Source organism: Psammomys obesus, unplaced genomic scaffold (assembly GCF_907164565.1).
Source record: "Psammomys obesus unplaced genomic scaffold, mPsaObe1.curated_primary_1811, whole genome shotgun sequence".
NCBI lineage: Eukaryota > Metazoa > Chordata > Mammalia > Rodentia > Muridae > Psammomys > Psammomys obesus.
The window spans coordinates 2,271,433-2,291,768 of NW_026587032.1; the positions used below are offsets into that span (position 1 = coordinate 2,271,433).

The following is a 20,336-nucleotide window of genomic DNA, read 5'->3' on the forward strand; positions in this document are numbered from 1 at the left end:
TAACCCTACAGCCCTAGTATTAAAAGTCTGCCTTACAGAAATGCTACTACAGATGTAGAAGAGAATAAGAACAAGGATGTTTACAGTCCTCTGTAGGCATGAGCAGGACACTGGAAAGTCTATAAGGAAGATCAAGAAATACTGGTATGTTAACACAATGAACTTTGCACCACTGAACAGTTAAAAAGAATACCGTGGCTAGGCATACTGATGCACACCTTGAATGCCAGCACTTGGGAGGCAGAGGCAGGAGGATCTCTGTGAGTTCAAGGCCAGCCTGTTCTACATAACACGTTCTAGGCCACCCAGGCCCGTAGAGTGGGACACTGTCTCAAAGAAGTCAATACGATAAGATGGGGCCTGGGGAGATGGCTCGGTGATTAAAGCACTTGCTGGACAGTTATGAGAAGCAGAGTTCAGCTCTCCAGAAAGCCATGTAAATGACAGGTGGACATTGCTGACCTTGATTTTTTTTTTTTACCAAACCCAATTTATTTAGGATTATTAAATGCTTCTACCTCCCTTCCAATCCCCCACAACAGTGGATAGGAGGGAAAGGAGGTTAGTGGGGACAGGAGGTGGAGCTCTCTCTGCTACTTCCCGCTGGGTAGGGTCAGGATTCTTTTGGGGACAATACCAATGTCAGCCATCCAAAAATCCAGAGGTCCAGGTCACCAGCAAGTCAGCAAGCAGCAAATGCAGCAGCAGGATAAACCAGCAGCAAGCAGTCCTCCTCCCAGCAGCCTCGCCTTCTTCCTACGGGTGCTCAGAATTCAACTACCACCACCTGGCAAAGGCCGTGCTCCCCACGAGGCACTTAACAGGTGTGGACAAACTAAAATCCCCACCCTGGAATTTTAACAAAAACATGTTTACATATCCTAAACCAAAACGTCCACAACAGGACACCGTGCCTGTCTGTAATACCAGCCTTGGAAAGTCTTGGCAACAGAGACCCGAGAGTCCAAGAACAAGCTGGCCTGCAAGACTGGCTGTGTGAGTACGGTAGAAAAGAGATTGATGATGGTTCCTTTTATCAGCCTTGGCACCCAAATGCATGGACATACACAAGTATATGCAGCCGTACGCACGTGCAAAAAAGAAGTGTACATACACACACGCACACACACACACACACAGGCTAAAAAACAAAACAGGTCTTTATGAACTGTCTTAAAGGATGTACACAAATATACTGCTGTTGGTAAAACTCCAGTTGCTGCACAACGAATACAATGATCCCATTTTCATGAACAGGCTGTGAAGTCGGGCATGGTGGGACACACCTCTAATCTCAGTACTCAGGAAGCAGAGGATCATGAGTTGAGGCCAGCTTGGCCTACACTGAAAAAGACCTTGTTTCAGCGCTGGAGTGCTTGTTTAGCACACCTAAGGTCTAGGCTTGGTCGGATCCCTCTCCAGATTCCCTGTGGTGGTGTAAATGAGAATGGCCCCTATCGGCTCACATATTCAATTGTTTAGTCCCCAGTTGGTGAACTGTTTGGGAAGGATTAGGAGGTGTGGCCTTGTTGGAGGAGGTGTGTCACTGGGGGAGGGCTTTGAGGTTTCAAAGGCCAACACCAAGCCCATTGTCTGTCTCTCTGCCTGTGGCTCAGGATGCAAAGCTCTCTGCTATGCCTCTAGCACAATGCCTGTCTGTTTCTCACAAGGATGATCACGGACCTCTGAAATGATAAGTAAGCTCCAATTTAAATGATTTCTCTAAAGAGCTGTCTTGGTCATGGTGTCTCTTCACAGCAACAGAACAGTGACTAGCATAGCCCCCAATTTACATCTGTCTTATATATGTAAGCTTGGGGGAGGTGTGTCAAGTATTTGTGGAGTTTACTCTGTGGGTAGGCCTTTCACTTTTTGTTTTGAGAAAGTGCTTGTCTGTGTAACCTTGGCTGTCCTGGAACTCCATCTATAGACCAGGCTGGCTTCAAATTCAGAGATCCACCCGCCTCTGCCTCCCAAGTGCTGGGATTAAAGCATTGCACCACCAACTGGCTCAGCCTCTCACGTTTTACCTCATCTCCCTTTAAACTATGTAGTGATAAATTTTGGTGAAATTGTTTGGCTTGGTGTTTTCCAACTGTTAAAATGGGGAACACAGTTCATTTCTCTCTTGGGAAAAGAAAATTTTAACTTAAAAAGCTCCTCAGTGAGACGGGATTGGTGGTGCATGCCTGTAATCCCAGCACTCAGGGAGGCAGAGGTAGGTGGATTGGTGTGAGTTCGAGGCCAGCTTGGTCTATAAAGCCAGGACAGGACAGGGAAGCCAAGGCTACACAGAAAAATCCTGTCCTGAAAAACCAAAACCAAACCAAACCAAACCAAAACAAAATAAAAAACCCAAACTTCCTCAGTGTGCTAGAGATGCCGCTCAGACGGAAGAGCGTTTACACAGCACTCGCGAAGCCCTGGGCTTCATGATTCTTCACATCTCACAGACCAGGGGTAGCAGCAGATGCCTGTAATCCTAGCACTTGTAAGTTTAAGGTCATCTCTTGCTATATGAGCAAGAGCTTTGAGGCCAGTCTGGGATACATGAGACTGTCAAACCAACCAACACCAACACCAAAACAAACAAACCCCCAAAGCACCATAATTCATCAGAAAAAAATGTATTCTTCATAATGCCTTTCCAGAGAAGAGATAATAGAAGTCCCCTGTAGTTGGGAGAGTCTAGCTAAGCAGAAATTAGAGGTCAATAGAATAGTGCTGGCCACAGGGTGGTAGAGTTCTAGAAAAGTGGGTCTCAACCCACTGTTGGGACCTGTGGGTTGGAATCTATGTGGGGGTCAAGTGACCCTTTCACAAGGGTCATATATTAGATATTTACATTATGATTCGTAACAGCAACAAAATTATAGTCATGAAGTAGCATCAAAACAATTGTATGATTGGGGGTCACCACAACATGAGGAAGTGTATTAAAGGGTGGCAGCATTAGGAAGGTTGAGAACCACCACTCTCGAAGAAGGCCAGTACTTCCTTGGGTGATGGGTAGATGACCACAGAGGCAGGCTGGGAGGAGGTAGAAAGAAGAGGCTATGTGCTGGATGTGCTCATCTCTGGGATGCTCAGGTCAGGAAAGCCGTGTGAATAAGAGGGATGCTGGCCTCTGTTAATAAGAGGGATGGCTGGCCTCTGTGAACAAGAGATGCTGGCCTCCATGTCAGAGTTTAGGAGAGTGGTGGAGGTTAGAAACTCACAGCCTTCAATAGGTTAAGAATGAATTTGCCTGGGCAGTGGTGGCGCAGGCCTTTGATCCCAGCACTCGGGAGGCAGAGGCAGGTGGATCTCTGAGTTCGAGGCCAGCCTGATCTTCAGAGTTCCAGGACAGCCAGGGCTACACAGAGAAACCCTGTCTCAAACAAACAAAACTGAGCATAATTGTAATTCTGGAACTGCTATGTGTGGGCTGGGAGGGGGGTCGGTCAGGGGTTTCCTGAAGCCTAGGCTTCATGAGGACTCATTTCAGAACAACGAGGAAGACAAACAAACAAAAAATTAAAAATAATTTTAGTTTATTAAACAAAGGTTATGTTGGCTTCTGTGAGCAAGGGGGAGGCTGACAAATACCATTCAATGTCTGTCTGTGGTAAGTGTCAACAGTAAAATCAGGTAAGGTGGTAGGAAAATACAGGGACTACTTAGCTGATACAAGTGGCAGAGTTAAACAAAAGTGCACATTAAGAGTCTGGAAATTTTGAGCCTGGAAATTGTGGTAGTTCAGGCTTAATTCCAGAACTACTTAGAGGATGCAGGAGGATGCCACAAGTTCCAGACCAACTCAGATACAGTATAAGATCTTGGCAACCTTGGCTCAAACAAAACAAAACAAAACAAAAAAACAACAATATAAAATATTAAATAAAAATAATATCACAATAAACCTCATTTGGGAGGCATAGTCAGGTAGATCTCTGAGTTCGAGGCCAGCCTGGTCTACAGAGTAAGTTTTATGACAGGCAGGGCCACACAGAAAAACCAAGGAAAAAAAAACAAAAAACACAAACCTGAAAATTTTGTCTACATTAAAAATAAACACCAACACTTAACAAAAAAAAAAAAAAAAAGACTTAGACAAAATCCAAACATAAGCAAAAACAGAGTATTCATAGTAACCAAAAGTCATTAGCCTATATTTAAAATATGCAAATCAGTAACAACAACAAAAAAAAAGTACTCCAAATGACAAACAGAATGTTATGACTGCTCAGCTATATAAAACAGAAAACAACCCTGGCTTAAGCAAGATAGAGATTCCTCACCAATGTTAAAAATAAAGAGAAAGACAGGCTGAAAGATGTCATCTAGGGTTGGTATGCTTGCCCCTGAGGTCATTATTAGGTCTATAGGCTCCTTTTAGTTCATTTTCCACCTTTATCTAATGAAAACTCTCATTTTCACTGTCTGACAGAGTGCTGGCCATCAAACTCTCATTTGGAAAAATAGGATGTGCCACGACCCTGACAGCCTGGATCTGTAAAAGTAACTTTCATTTGCCTGAAGTAATTGTCATCTCTGAGGCTTACTGCCTCCATCTGGTAACTTAGGCTCAGTTCTGGAAGCTTCCAGCCTCCATACAATCTAATCTAGGCCTACAGCGTTTTCAGCCTGACATTTACTGCTGAATAAACTCACCCTTTCTAGTTCTTTCTGAACGCTGGCTGGTTGGTTCAACTCAGTTTGTTCTGCTCAAACTCCTCCTCCAAGCTGACTTCTCTCAGCTTCTGGCTGAATTACTTGTCTGGCCTCAAATTTAACTCTAGCAATCTGTTCTAATCTCCTGGCTCCTCCTCATTCTCTGGCTCATTCTCTCTTTGACCTGTCTTTGTAAAACTGCCTCCTCTCCCTCTCTCTTCACTGTTCTCCCTTAAGTTGCCTCTCTTTCCTCTCTCTTCTCATGAGAGTTGGGCAGATCCTATTTTGTCAAATCCTTCTCTGGCCTGTCACTTTACCTGCCTCTCAGTTAGACAACACTCTCAAACACAGGTGCTTCCTTCTACAAACTGATTGCCTGGGATTAAAGGTGTGTGCTAAGGGTGTGCCTTCATTCTAACCAGACAACACAGACCTAGAAGGTCTTTGAACGGGATCAGAGCAGCCATGTTGCTGGATTAAACCACTCCACGGGTCTGATCGCCAAACCAAATACAGTAGAAGGGAAGATTCCTAAAAGTTCTCCTCTGATCTCCACATACTAGATGTAGCATTTGTACACACCCCAAATACACGAAAGTTAAAAAAAAAAAAAAAAAAAAAATTTTTTTTCTTTTGGTTTTTTGAAACAGAGCTCCTCTGGGTGGGTTTCTCCCCAAACACATAAAAATTATTAAAAATTATTAAAAAAAAAACTTTAAAATGAATATTTTGTTTTGTTTTTTTTTTCAGACAAGGTTTCTCTGTGTAGCCCTTGGTGTCCTAGAATTCACTCTGTAGACCAGGCTGGCCCCGAACTCACAGAGATCCACCTGCCTCTGACTCAATGAGTGCTAGGATCAAAGGCCTGTGCCACCACTGCCAGGCAAAGTGAAAAGTTTTTTTTTAATTAAAGATTTATTTATTATTTATACAAGATTCTGCCTGAACACCAGACCTTAATATAGATGGTTATGAGCCACCAAGTGGTTGCTGGGAATTAAACTCAGGACCTTTGGAAGAACAGTGAGTGTTCTCAACCTCTGAGCCATCTCTCTAGCCCTTAAATCATTGCCTGATGTTTTTTTTTTTTTTTTTGGTTGTTTGGTTGTTTTTTTCCCCAAGACTCACTTTTTAGACCAGGTATGGCCTTGAACTCACAGTGTTCCTCCTGTCTCTGCCTCCCTGAGTGCTGGGATTAAAGGCGTGTGCCACCATACCCAGCTGAAAAGATTTTTCAAGTGCCAACTTTCTGTGGTCTCCTCTGGAAGGGCTGGTGAGATAAGACAGGAGGAGACGGCTGCTCATGAGCAGAATTCCAAGTACTAAACTTGAAAATTTTTAACTTTAAGCTTTAAGAGGTCTTTTGGCCTAGTAGGTAACTCAGGGTCCCAACAGCCACTTCCCCGCCATTGTCCTCAGAGGCTCCAACCCCACGGGATCTAAAAGTGCTGGGGAAGTCCACAACCAAGGATTCTCCAGTGCTAAATTGCGTCTACAATTAAATTTTAGGTGTTTTTGAAAGTTCCTTAAAATAAGAAGTAATATCCTCACGCAAACTGAATCAGCAGTTTCAGGATGGCCGTAGGGCGTCCCCATACACAGATCATGGAGGCCAGCCACAGAAGGACCTACACTGTATCATGTCTCTGTAGGACCAGTGCTGAGAAGCGGGGAGCAGCATTAGGTAACCCATACCTCCATGGCAGACTGAGAACTTTGCCACAGCCCCTAGAGGCTATGGTGACAGGGGTGTGCCTTCAGAGCAAAGGACAGAGCAAGGGCAAGGCAAGCATGGGACGCTCGGGCTCACAGCAGCCTAGAGTGACAGGCTTTGTGCGCTTCCTCCATCCTGACCAGCCACCGGCCACTTTCTCCATGTTCACCGGGAGGCCTTCTTTCAGCACTCACTTAGAATTCTCACTCTCAAACGGTGGTGGGTTGAGCAACAAAAAAAGAGTGGAGTAAACAGATACAGTCGGGGAGGTGAACTCTAGTGTGTGGGAAGCCATCCGACGTGACAAGACACACCCTTTGGAACCCTTCAGAACTGAGCCCTGCCCTCTCTGCTGGTTACCAGCCGCGGGCCCTCCTCACACAGGCTGTTAACCTTCTCTGAGCTTCAGAGCTTTGCTGTCCTCAAATGGGGTGTCGGTGTCCTTACCTCATAGAAGGTCAGGTGGTAGAGAATAAGTGACATTGTGCTCAAGTAGGGCTGGGTTATGTGGGTGTGGGAGGGGCTGATGGCAGCCCAGTAGAGTGACCCCATGGGAGCAGTTATGACCTGTAACAAATGATAGTGTGAAGCTGGAAGGAGGCACCGACAAGAGGAGGATGCAGTAAGCGGGTGGAGATCAAGGAGGAGAAACTCTTTTTTAAAAATTGACATTTATTCCTGAGCAGTCTGCCACATGTCTTTAATCCCAGCACCTAGGAGGCAGAGGCAGGTGGATCTCTGAGTTTGAGGCCAGACTGGTCCACTACAGAGCAAGTTCCAGGACAGTCAGGGGTACACAGAGAAACCCTGTGTCAAAACACACATACATACATACATACATACATACATACATACATACATACATACATAAAATTTACATATGTGTGTGTTGGATTGGAGGTAATATATAATGCATATATGTATGTATTTATGTTGTATGTATTTATGTATGTATGTATGTATATATGTGTGTGTGTGTGTGTGGAGGTCAAAGGAAACTTGTAGGAATCTGTTCTCTTTCTACTATATGGATCCTGGGACTTGAAATCAGATCTTCAGGATTGGTGGCAAAGCACCTTTATTCACTGAACAATCCCACCTGCCCCAACGGGAATGAAGTTTTGTCCTAATCTTCTTTGATCCCTTCCCAGTGAGTAATCCTGACCAGAAGGCAGAGGCAAGGGAGATGGGTGAAACAGCCCACCAGCTGGCTGCCAGCACCGGGTATGTGATAAGGGCAGAGAAACGACCTTTAGGGGCACATGGAAGTTTAAGCAAAAGAAAAAAATGCGATGAGGCTTGCGATAGTATAGGTTTTTTTTTTTTTTTTTTTTTTTTTCTATTATCTGTTCTAGCTCCCCAAAATGACAGGGACCTATCAAATTTATTAATAAGCTTTAAAGCGCTAAACTGAGTAGATACTCATCTATTCTAGCCCATCTACTCTGGTCTGTACCGTTTCCCAGCCACGTGCCCTTTTACCTGCCATCTCGTACTGTCTTGGCTGGTCCTCCTCTAACTTTGTCCTCATGGCAACCTTCTGTTCTCCCCTCCTTCCTCTTCTTCTACCTTGGATCCTCTTCACTGGAACTGGAAGTCCAGCCCTAACTCTCCTGCACAGATTTCTGGCTATTCAGCTTCTTTATACCAACCAGAGATGACTGGAGAACAATTTTTACACAGTGTTGAGACAGAAGATTCTTCATAGAAATGACAATGCCCACAGCTGACTGCAACCAGACCTCAGGACACAGAAACCAGCATCTGAATACACAGTGCACAAGACCAGCCCCCAACATCGACCCCTTTCAGACCAAGAAAAGGCTCTCTTACAATAATAAACTAAAAACAGTAAGTATAATTATGAAAACTATCATGTAAGAATTACATAATAATGCCCAGTCCATTTGTATTTGGCAATCTTGGAGAAAGTATTCCACTATCTATCTTGGTGGGTCCATATTTTTGTGCCTAAATCACTTTCTATTACCATCTAAACCTTTATCTCTTCTAACTTTCACAACTTGCAATTGCCAGCCTTAAAACATGTTTATAACTTCCTCCAACCTTCATAAAACACATTCTTAGACCCTCTAACCTTCATTTCCAACCTTAAAACACCTTCTTACAACTTAAGCTTCCATGTCCTCCATCCTTCATAACTTGCATTTACCACCCTTAAAACATCTCCTTAGACCCCAAAACACTTTCTTCGATCCTTCACAACTTAAGTTTTTATGTGAGATTATAACTATCTAGTCTTCAACCCCATCAGACACCTGAGAAGGATAAATATCTGAGTAGACAAGCAACTTCCAAAACTACAAAGAGACAGTTGTCTTCCTGGACATCTACCATCCCTCAGCAAGATTGGGGCATCATCTTTGGCCTTCTGGCCCAGTATATGACAGACTTTTCCAAGAATCGGGAATTATGAAGGCCTGCTTACCTTGTCTTGGCAAAGCTTGGCAGTCGACTTCCCTGTGTTCAGATTGTCCAGTTTGGATAGCAGGCTGTCTGCAATCGAGGCAAGGGCAGTTTCTTGCCCATTGCTGCAGCTGAAGCAAACTCCATATGGAGGTTCTTCAATGACCATCATCTTCTCTGAAGTAGCATGAGGGTGCTGCCAGGAGCTGACATGTCTCACTGTCAAAAGAGCCTTTTATTAATATCTTATCTATAGTATATCTGAATAGGCAAATGTTGTCTGTTTAAAGATTATTCCTGTGAGTAACTAAACTAGTGACTAAATATGCCCATACTATTAACTATTGCATTTCTTATTATCCTAAACAATTTGTAATAGCAGCTTACAAAAGGACTAGAAATTCACATTACTTTTTTTTTTTTTCTGGTTGTCAACAGATCACAGGTGGTAGCAGTACTTAAAGTGAGCAGGTATCTGTCATCATGTTTACTGGAGCGCTGTTAAGGAGCAGTGTATGGATATTAAAAAGGTAACCAGAGGCTGGGACTAGGGATAAGATGGTGGGCGGGAAGAATACAAACTGGGGAACAAGTAAGAAGAAAGGAGAGCACCAGTGTCTCCCGCAAGCTGGGATGGCATACCTTTATAATTTTACAACCCAGTGATGTGCCTGAAAGGGACTGAGTGAAAAAAGTCTTCTTGACCTAAATGCAAAGCCTAATATTTGTCTCAGGTTGGAACTATGCAGCTCCGCTCACTAAGAACCAAGAGGCTGGTACTTGCTCAAGTATATCCTGCTGCCTGGCTGAGGTTCATCTCTACTCTGCTCTGACGATAGGCTACGGGCAGGGATTGGTCCTCCCATGGGCTGGCTCTCGGGAATGAAGCAGTGCCTGGAGAGAGATCTAAAACACAGTTCGTGAGCAGTATCCTGTCCTCCAGCCTTAGCATCCTGCTGACTTGGCGCCTTAGTAACTTGTCTCAACTCTACAAGCTATTCTTGAGTGTCTGCCTGAGGCTCCAGAGCACTTGAGACCTCTGTGAATGCTCCCAGCAGCTGTCCATCTCAAGACAGACCCCCTAAATCTTTTTACCCCAAGCCCTCAGCTTCTCCCTACACCCGGAACAAACTTGCTCTCTTTCTCCATCCTTTGACATTGCTCAGGCATCACCTCACCCCATCCCTTAACATGGTTCGGGCTTCCTTTCAGCATCCCTCAGCAGGGCCCAGGCATCATTCTACTCATCCCTCAACCTGTCTCAGGCATCAATGTACTCCACCCCTCATCATGGCTCAGACGTGGTTTTTTTTCCATCGTTTTCCCCCAGAGCCCACAGTGGCTCAGAAAGTCAGTCTGACCTGTACTATTTGCCTCTGGGATTCTCCTCCCATAGCACTCACCATGCTGTCTTCTGTGGTTTTACAGTTAATGCTCCAACATATTGAATGCCTCTTATGAAGGGAACCATTACATGTACACATGAGAAATGGCAGGGAACCATCCATTATACCAAATGGATGTTGAGGTGATAATCCAGAAGTCAGGAAAAGAAAGGTCACATACCCCAACCTAGTTCCTTTCTTCCTGTCACACTAGTTGTCCTGTCCCTACATCAGGCAGGACAGGGGACTGCCCAGGTCACTATGCATCTGCTCCTTCTTGGCTCTGCTTCTCTTTCACGTATCCCTCTGAGAACCTGCCCCTGATCGCCCTGCCATAACCTCAGTCCCTTGACAACATCATCAGTGTGTTTCAACTTTTGAAGAGTTCTTACTGCTGACATCCTAAAACAAAGAAACAACAAAACAACAACCAAAGCTGCAGGCTAATTTCATTTGATACAATTTTTTTCTGTGTTTGCTGCCAGACTGGGTGCTTCAAAGAAACCCAGAAGGGCCTGAAGAGCCCCCTCCATCCTGGCATCAGAGGGTAGGCAGGAGAGCCTCAGTTCCTTCTCAGGAGGGACACACTGCCTGCCTGCAGTTTCTTTGTGGTTTGGGCTTCCCCATTCTGGCCAGCCACAGAGGAACCCCAGCATAGGTGTCTGTTGGGAATGCTCCCCTAGCTTTCTGTAAGGGCTGAGCTGCTGTTGCCCAGAATGGCAGACGAGTGTGCCCAGAGCACTGAGCTTCCCTGGCAGCCAGCGGTAAGCACAAAACAACTGATATACATGATTGCCTTCCTCCTCCTCCTCCTCCTTCTCTTCCTCCTCCTTCTCTTCCTCCTCCTCCTCTTCCTCTTCTGACCTCCCCACCCTGAGAGCGAACATAAGCTCCCTGGCCTGGGGCAGGAACTGCCTGTCCCTCCAAAGCTGTTCAGACAGGATGGCTCTCAGCCACATCCTAGAGAGGGCTAATCTTTCTGTTAGGAATGGGTCCCTGCTCTTGCCTCTTAGGCCTCTGCAGAAATTGCTTTGCCAGTTCAGTAGAAGGCCTGGAACCTCTCACTTGCCCTGGCCCTTCCTTGAAGTGCTCTGGCTTACTGGAAATCATAAATGGCGAGGCAGACAGCCTTTATAACATCTTGAACAGCGTACTCTTAATAGTTAACAAGCAGAGGCTCAAAGATTAGCCTCCTGATGACTCCCAGCGACTGATATTTGCACCTGGCAATTGAGGTCAGGTTTAGTTCTTTTAAGTCACATGTTTTGCTCTAGGGCAGGAAGGTGTTGGAGCCACTTGTTGCACAGAGACCTGGAGGTGATCACAGCACTGCTGCAAACCGGTGCTGGCTTCAGAGGCTTTGGGGTTCATGGGGTGACTGGGCTGGGCTAGCAGCTCCCAAGCACCCTTCCCGTCAGAATCCACCCCAGCATCTCACTCAGAGAAAGCTCCAGCCACCTGCTTTCCTCTAAGACACCTGCCCAGTGGGGCCACTTGGAGTTCCTGCTACACTATCTGGTTAACAAACCAATTATGCCTGTCCAATAGCCACATAAAACAATATATACAGGTCATTTAAGGATGTCCGAATCACAGTCCAGGCCCCACCCTGCCCAGACACCTAATCTCGTTCCAGCCTTTGCTTGATCACAGGTGTTTATCTCGGGGTTGTCATGGAAGCTACTAGTATTAACAACAGCACAGCCAACTTGACCCCATTGGCAGCCTGGGAGCCTTCTGAGCCCCGGGCCTGTCTGCTAGCCACTGGCCATCTGGGCTGCCGGCTGCCCAACAGCAACTTGCATGGGAAATCACCTGAGGCACGCAGTAGGAACTCACACAGTGGACCACAATTACTTCCAGGTGGTAAGGGTTCTACTAAAGCAGATCTGCACTCCCTGTCCTGTGGGCCAATAGACTAGTGCTGGAAGGACCCTGCTGTTTGAGGTTTCGGTTGTCCTAGCCCGAGTAGCCATTCTGAGCTCAGGATTAAAATGCAGGATTCCCTCTTCCTAGCAGGGCCTCCTGCTCTCTGCCTGACTTCATCTGGAGTGTGTCTTTAGACGTAGATAGCCCTAACCACATTTGATATCAGGCCTTTGACGCAGCTCCCTGCTAGCTCTCCCCTCCCTGTGCCTATAGAATAATTAGGTAGTGTGTTCCCTTTCATAAGACAGGAGTGTGCTGTTTAATGTAAATCAAGCATCCTTTAAGTGCCAAGTATCAACCAATAGGCACACCTATTTTTGGAGCCCCTCCCCCGACTCCCTAAAGGGAATCCAGCCATTGTTCTCCAGAATTAAAGTTGAACTAGCTTCCAGAAGTGGTTCCTGGAGTGCTTGAGCTCAGTCTTGCTCACCAGCCTTCCAAGTTCTGCACTTCGTCTTCTGCCCCTCCTGCCTTTGTGGGCTGGTGGCAAACAGCCCCCCAGGGATGAAAACCACAGACTAGGGGTGATTCGCTTTGTTGGCAGATTAGCTGGCCCACAGACCACTCTCTAAACTCATCCAAAGGCAGATGTATAAGACTTTGAGGAAGGGACCAGCTGCAGTCAGGCAACACAGCTGGAGGGCACGGTGCCTGGCATGACACACCGCAGTGACGGCAGCCTCCAGCCTGGCCACCTGCATGTAGGTGAAAAGTCACCTTACCACCTGTCCGTCCACACTTCTGCCAGAAGCCTGAACAAACTCTCAGAATTGATCTCTTACCCTCAAGAATAGAGAACACTGCGAAAGGGACTCACGGAAGAAGGCCCTGTCCTCCAAACCCAAAGAAAGAGCCAGCAGTGTCCCTTGGGGTATTCTAAAACAGGACAGACTTTCTGCTGTGGTGATACACAGCTCAGTCGAGAAAGGGGAGGGGATCCAGGGTACCTGCTCTCTGACAGTCATGTCAACCACCGCTATATTCAGGGGATAGTGCAGAGGTCAAGGCGGGCACAGTTAGGGTCTCATGAGCTCAGGTGTGCCCCACAGCAACAGGGCTGCCTCGAGGATCACTGTAATCTGCCCCCCCCCCCCCGCCCCCAGACCTTAGGTGAATAAAAGGGATAATTATGCGAAGCCTGCAGCATTATCAACCTTCAATTGGTCTATTAACTTTTGAGTGTGAAGGCGGTATATGTGCCCAGGGGTATGCTGGTAGGTGGGAAGAGGCCAGAGGAAGGACATCAGCTGCCTCCTTACATTATCACTCTCCTTCCTGTCTCCATCCCTCACAGCACTGAGGTTACAGAGGCATGCGGGGCCACAGCTGACTTACCTGCCCAGCTGCCTCTCCAGCCCCACTTTAGGCTAGTCATATAACTCTTTTCCTCTCCAGGACACTGAGCTACACAGGAGAGAGGCTGGGAAATGAACAATGTGGTGTCTCACTTCAGCGGACTCCATTGCCCAGCCTAGCAACAAAATGATTCCTCAAAGTAACACTGTGACAGAGAGCAGGCAGGATGGCTGGGTGAGGGAAGGAGGGGGTAAAAGCTACCCACCCTGAAGACCTCAGTTCAGTTCCCAGGACCCATCCGGTGGAAATCGAGAACCCACCTCTGAAAGCTGTTCTCTGACCGGCAGCGCGCGCGCACGTACACACACACACACACACAAATAAATCTAATAAAAATTAAAAGGCCAACAATGTGGCAAAGAGAAGTCTGAGATCTTTGATTCTTTCAGTTTAGAAGCTGAGCCTGGTAGATGTGCAGGCTTCAGAAGGCTGGGATTGGTCACACCTACAGGCTGTTTCTTCAAGACGGCTACGATTTTTTGTCTGTATGTTTTTAATAGCGCCCACATTCCAGTATGTGATCTGTAGTTTTCACCGGTCTAAATGGTCTATGTTTTCAAACCATATCACAAAGCATGTGAGTATTTTTGCTCCCATTTTATAGATACAGAAACTGAGCGTCGAAAGGCTGAATAATTTCCCAAACATACCCACATGTACTTAGGAGCAGATGCCAGTCTCAAGCATCGGGTTTTACTCTGTGTGGACTTTCCTGCTGTGTGGCACTGACTGGCACAAAATGCACAGTCCGGCGCTCTCCCCCGCATCCCCGGGGCAAACCCTCTGGATAGTCCTGACATATATTCAACAGCAAAGGCCACCACCTTCTGTAGCCAAGAACAGTGGGAAGAGTCCCAAGGCAACCAGGATGGCTGGAGAGTACCTGATAGTCCTGCTCCATTGGGCAAAAGATCTAATCGGGTGACATTTTAGGGAGCCCATGCCTTCACCCACACCTGAGCACAGGTGACAGGGCCTATCCCCCAAACAATTCCTTTTCCAGGCTACTATTCCTTTTCCAGGCTACGGGAGGATTCTGTGGTGCCTCAAGGAGGTTGGCAGGACTTGGCTACAGCAGGCAACAGGTAGGATATACCAGGAACATGCCTCACCCGCCCCCTGCTCCCCTCACCCCATTGCCACTCACAGAACAAAGAGGGCAGTGGCACACCCACAAAAGCTAGAAATGGCAGCTAACAGGCTGATATAAGCAGAGAGGCCTGTTTACATCCACATTTTCCCAGAGGCCTCAGTGAACCCTGGAATGAGAGCATTGGCCAGACTGACCAGCCTAAGATTTGCCTCTGACTCCAGGGCCTGGCTGAGTCAACTGACCTCTGGGGTTTACACTTTCCTTCCTGGATCATCCATGAGCCACACGTTTTGCTGGTTGTGCAGTCACAGCCAGTTACCGTAAGTTATTTCATTCCAATGTGCAGATGAGGAGACCATGAGCACAGGTCTCTTAGAGTGTGTTCAGGGGCACAGCAAAGGTGACTCGCCCACTGCCAGTATCATATCTGTCTGTCCTTCCTCGCCCTCAATGCCAGACATGCAGACTTTGGAGGACAGATGTGCAAATGTTTTGAGAGCAAAAAGGAAGGGGTAGGGGCTTGCACGGAATGAATAATGATTACAACCCCCTGGAAACAGCTCCAGGAATGGTCTCAATCCTCTCGAACGTCTGGGCTGCGGCTGGGGGAAGAGGTCTAGAGTGCTTGTCAAGAAGCATGAGGACCCGAGTTCAGGTCCCCCCCCCCCCCCCGGCACCCAGGTAAAAAACTGGGTATACTAGCATGTCTGTAACCCCAGTGTTAGGTGTGGGGGCGGGGCACCCCTGGAGCTGGCCAGTGAGCTTAGCTGGGTTAGTGAGCTCCCGGTTCAGTGAGGGTCCCCGCCTCAGAACACAAGACAAAAGGCGCCTGAGGAAGACACCAGACGGTCAACCCCTGGCCCCCAACCCCTGTCCATCCTCTGGGAGGGCTTTTGTTTTTCTAAGCAGAATCAGAACCCTGCAGAATGGGATTGCTCCTCGAGAAGTTAATTTTTTCTTCTTCCTTCAGGTAGGAATAATACAATTAGCCAAATCTGAGACTAGAAAGGCCAAGAAAGGGGTGACCAGCTTAGGCTTTCAGGATCTGGGGGGAGGGGAGAGCGAGGGTCAAAAGTGCCCTCTCTGGTCAAGGTGGAGTCTCTCCACACAAAATTAAAAGTCCCAAGAGCATATGTATGTGCTTTTCCTCTTCTTTCCTTCACTCCGTTTTGTTGGTTTCAGTGTTTTCTTTAGATGCTGTCTCTTGGAGCCGAGGCAGGCCCGGGACTGTATGTGTAACAGAAGGTGACCTGGAATTTCTGATTCTCCTGGTTCCACCTTGGCCGGGTTGGCATCACAGGTGTGCACCACTAAATCTGATTTATGCAATGCTAGAAACGGCACCCAAAGCTTCGTGCGTGCTGGATCAGCTAGACTCCCAGCTTTTCAAGGGTGTTGCTGTCCTTTGCTCTCTACTGCATGCGCCCACAGCATGACCTGGTACCACACAGAACACCTGGGTGCAAACCAGGGCCTTAACAGGCAGCAGCTGTGGGGTCCCTCACCGCCAGCTTCCCCAGGCTCTCAGCAGCTCCCACTGTGGAGGAACGCCTGGCCTTCCCAGTCGCTCCCTGCAGCTTTAGGGACTTGTCTGTCATCTTCTCTCTTCCGTGTGGAGACCTGGCCTGGTTTCTGCCTTGGCTTTCCCAGTGTCAACAACAGGCTGGGAAGTGACTTACCTAAAGTCCCCTTTCACCCTATGACAGTTCAGCACGGGAGTAATGGTCATAGGCAAATGCAGCCATGTATAGACTAGATACACAAGGTCACGGCTGGGTGGGGCCCCGGTCATAGGCCAAGTCAACCTGGAGCTGCAGATAACACAGAATAGCTTGTGTGAGTCTGGGGTGTGCCGGATCCAAGCCCAGCTGGCCATGTGCCTTTGGGAAGTTGTTCAAAAAGAAAGCATTGCTTTTCCCAAGTGCAAAATGGAAATAAAAGATCCCTCTTTAACCTGTAAGCGGGACCCCCTTGTTTCAAAGTCTATTGCTCACTTTCTTTCTCTCTCTTTCTTTCTTTTGGCATAAAATTCAAACTCACAACTCCACCAAAATCTGTCCAACCAACTTATCTACTGCCATGACTCTAGATATCCTCTTTCTCCTCACACTTGAGGAGAAAGCCAGCTGGACTCAACTAGAGCCCCCAGGCAGGTCGTACCAAGCCTTCTCTGCCTGGGCTTTTTAGGGTGTTTTCAGGTCTGAGTTACTAAGAGACCAGGACAAATTGTTGTTGTTATTGTTGTTTCTACTTATTATTATTTCTTGGAGACGGGACCTCATCCATCTCAGGCTGACCTCAAACTCAATATGCACCTAGAGATGACTATGAGTCCCGATCCTCCTGCCTCCGCCTCCCCAGTGCTGGGGTTACAGTGAGCACTGCCACACTGAGTTTTATGCTGGGGAGGGAACCTAGGGACTCATGCATGCTAGGCAAGCAGTCTACAACCATGATGGACCTCCAGCCCAGGAAGAATATAAGATCCTTGAGGGCAAGGGTCCTTTCTCATAGGCATCTAAAACACTATCCACGGGTCAGGCTAGAGCTTGGCGCAGAGCACTTTCTTAACATCCACGGGGTTCTGGGTTTAGTTTGCAGCACCACAATAAATAGACAGATGATAGATACATACATACATACAGCTAGATAAATAAATGAATAATTAAAAACACTGCGCTGCTGAGATGGTCAGAGGGCAAATGTGCGACAAAATATTCAAATAAAAATACAAGATATAATTTGTTTAAGGGTAACTCCGACTGAGCCCAGTGGTTCACACCTATAATCCCAGCACTCAGGGAGGTAGAGGCAGGCGGGTCACTGTGAGTGCAAGGCCAGCCTGGTCTACAAATCGAGTCCAGGACAGCCAGGGCTACACAGAGAAATCCTGCCTCAAAAAAACAAACAAAACAAAACAAACAAACAAACAAAAACCCAAAAGAATGACTCCAATACTTCTATTTTCCAAACAAAGGAAAAGAAACACCTAGAAATTAAATTGGAGACAAACTTAAGCCACACCCCTTTCTGCATCTTTGGTGGGGCCGGGGGTGGGAGGGGTGAGGGGGGAGAGGTTTTCTATTTTCACTCCAACACAGACAAGACTGGTGGAGGAGCTCCCCCAAAACAGAGCAGAGAAATGACAAGCAGCAGTCTCGGTTAAGGACCGCAGGAAGGAAAACACAATTCAACTGAAAACTGCTAACTGCCGACTTAAAAACAACCCAGCCGGAAGTGCTCTATGACTGTTTGTCTGAGTCCCTGGGCTGCTGTCTTTCACCAGGGTGCTCACACCTGTGTTTTACTCAAAAGCAGCAGCCTAGCCTCAGGGCTTTCTAAGGCCAAGGGGACAAGAAGCTGAACACAGGCACCCTGAGTTGGCCGGGAGAATCCCAGCCATCCCCGAAGCAGGCAGTGCGGGCTCAGGGAACAGTGTCCTTGTAGCCAACTCCCCGTTTCTCCTGCTACTCCTCTCTGTTCCAACCTCCACTGCTGCTGCTCACCTGTCCCACACACCTTAAAAAAGTCCTTGGAAGAGTCCCCATTCCCAACAACTGCCCATTCTGTCCAGGACAGCCTCAAGACCCATGCTTTTATTTCTTGCTTATGTTTTTTTAAAAAATTATTATATTATTAGATTATTATCCGTGTGAGTTTGAGGCCAGCCTGGTCTACAGAGCAGGTTCCAGGAGAGGCAGGGCTCCGTTTCTGACAACAGGCAAGAAACCAGGGGTCTTCCTCAGGGCTCCCTGACCTGCTTTTTAAGTCACAGTTCTCTGGGTTTTGTATTTGTTGTTATTGCTTTTTTTTTTAATTTTTATTTTGAGGTGCTGGGGATGAAAGCTAGGGTCTTAGCATGGTAGGTTACACCCCCTTGCCCTGGCTTCTGTATTTTTGGTTTTTACAATTTATTTATTTATTATCTATACAGCATTCTGCCTGCATGTGTGCCTGCACACCAGAAGAGGGCACCAGATCTCACTTTAGATGGTTTTGTTTGGTAAGATTAGGATCTAACATTCCAGCTGAGTGTCTGGAATTCCACATGATGAGCCCCAAAGACAGCTTGGAGCAAAGCTGACACAGGTTGGGGGTGAGCGACAGGGACTGCCAGGGATCCTCGGCTGTCACAGGGTGGGGCCTTACAGGGGCTGTATCCTAACAGGTGACATTCAGGGAAGGCCCAGGAGTTTCGTAGTTACCCTTGGCATGAAAGGGCAGCGTTCACTCTCAACACCAATACAGCATTTATAGAATTACTTCCCACCAGAAATACTAACAAAATGGGATCGAAAAATAGACCAGAAACCACCCCCTTTCAACAACTTCTCTTTAAATATTTATTTTTATCCATGTGCATCTCTATGCATACATGGGAGTGTGGGGGTGCCTGGAGAGGTCTGAAGAGCTCATCAGAGTCTCCGGAGCTGGAGCTCCAGGTGTGCTTTGTGAATCCAGTGGGTGGGAGGAATGGAACTCAGGTCCTGTAGAACAAGAGGACAGACGTGCTCTCAACCCCCGAGCCATCAGAGCCATCTCTCCAGCTGCTCAAATAACTGCAGCGCAAGTAAGGTCTTAGGATAAGTAAGGTAGAGCTATTAAATTATGGCTGGTGGAGGAGGTGATCCTAGGAGGAAGTCTGGCCTCAGGGCTGGCAGAACTTGGGATCTGCTGGACCAGGATAGGTCCCCGGTGGACCCTGAAGCACTACCCAGCAGCTGCACCAAATACCTCATATTTGCAACACACCACAGGCTTGCTAAGCTACTTGGGGTGCACTTTCCTTTCCCAGCTGACAAGGGTGCTTGAAGACTCCCCCTCGTCGGGATAACTGGTTTTACAGATCAGGGTTGTGTATTTAAACAAATTTCGAATATCAACAAACAACTTCAACACTGGGGAAAAAAAATGTGGTTCACATCAATGTCTAAAATCTAAATGCAGGATCCTGCTTAAGCTCACACTCACTCGAGGCTGCCTTTCGGGCCAGTCTCCAGGAGGAGGGAGTCCATTTTCTGCTTTCTTGGTAGGCCAGCCTCCTGCCATCACAAGGAGGCCGGGGCATGCTGCCATCTGCAGGCCAGAGAGAAAAATACTCAGAGGACTCAGAGCGCCCAGCTGAGGCCACTCATACCCAAAGCAAGTCTTTCTTCTCCTTCCTCACACCCTGTCCTTAAAAAAAAAAAAAAAATTAATTACATTTTTTATTTTTTGAGACAGGGCTACGTAGCTCTGGTTGGCCTGGAACTTGCTTTGTAGACCAGGCTGGCATTGAACTCACAGAGATCTGGCTGCCTCTGCCTCCTAGGATTAAAGGCACGGGCCACCACACGAAGCTGCTGTTTAAGTTTTATTTTTGAGACCCTGACATGCAGTCAGAGCTGACCTAGAACCTGTGATCTCCCTGCCTCATCCTGTTAAGTGCTGGGACTGGAAGTATGTACCACCAGGTATAAACATTAAAAAAAAAATTACATGTATTTATTCATTGACTTATTTGAATGTGTGTGTGTGGTCATGTATGTACCATGGCACGTGTGTGGAGGTCAGAGGACAACTTTCAAAAATCTGTTCTTTCCTTCTCTTATGTGGGTCTTGGGAACTCAGAGTATTAGGAGGGAGGACAAGTACCTTTACCCACTTGTCAGAATGGAATGCTGATTCCATTCATTTTTTTCCTTTCTTTTCCTTCCTTCCTTCCTTCCTTCCTTCCTTCCTTCCTTCCTTCCTTCCTTCCTTCCTTCCTTCCTTCCTTCCTTCCTTCCTTCCTTCCTTC

The 20,336-nt window shown here is 47.1% G+C and overlaps 1 long non-coding RNA gene across 3 annotated transcripts in view; it reads right to left on the bottom strand.

Annotated features, from left to right (window-relative positions):
- The window catches only part of LOC129673111 (uncharacterized), a 48,388-nt gene that overhangs the window by 19,248 nt on the left and 8,804 nt on the right, over positions 1-20,336 (bottom strand). For all 3 annotated transcript variants that reach the window (XR_008719618.1, XR_008719617.1, XR_008719619.1), the window contains exon 3: positions 8,817-9,013. This is a non-coding gene — a long non-coding RNA (uncharacterized LOC129673111). The remainder of the gene's footprint in view (positions 1-8,816; positions 9,014-20,336) is intronic.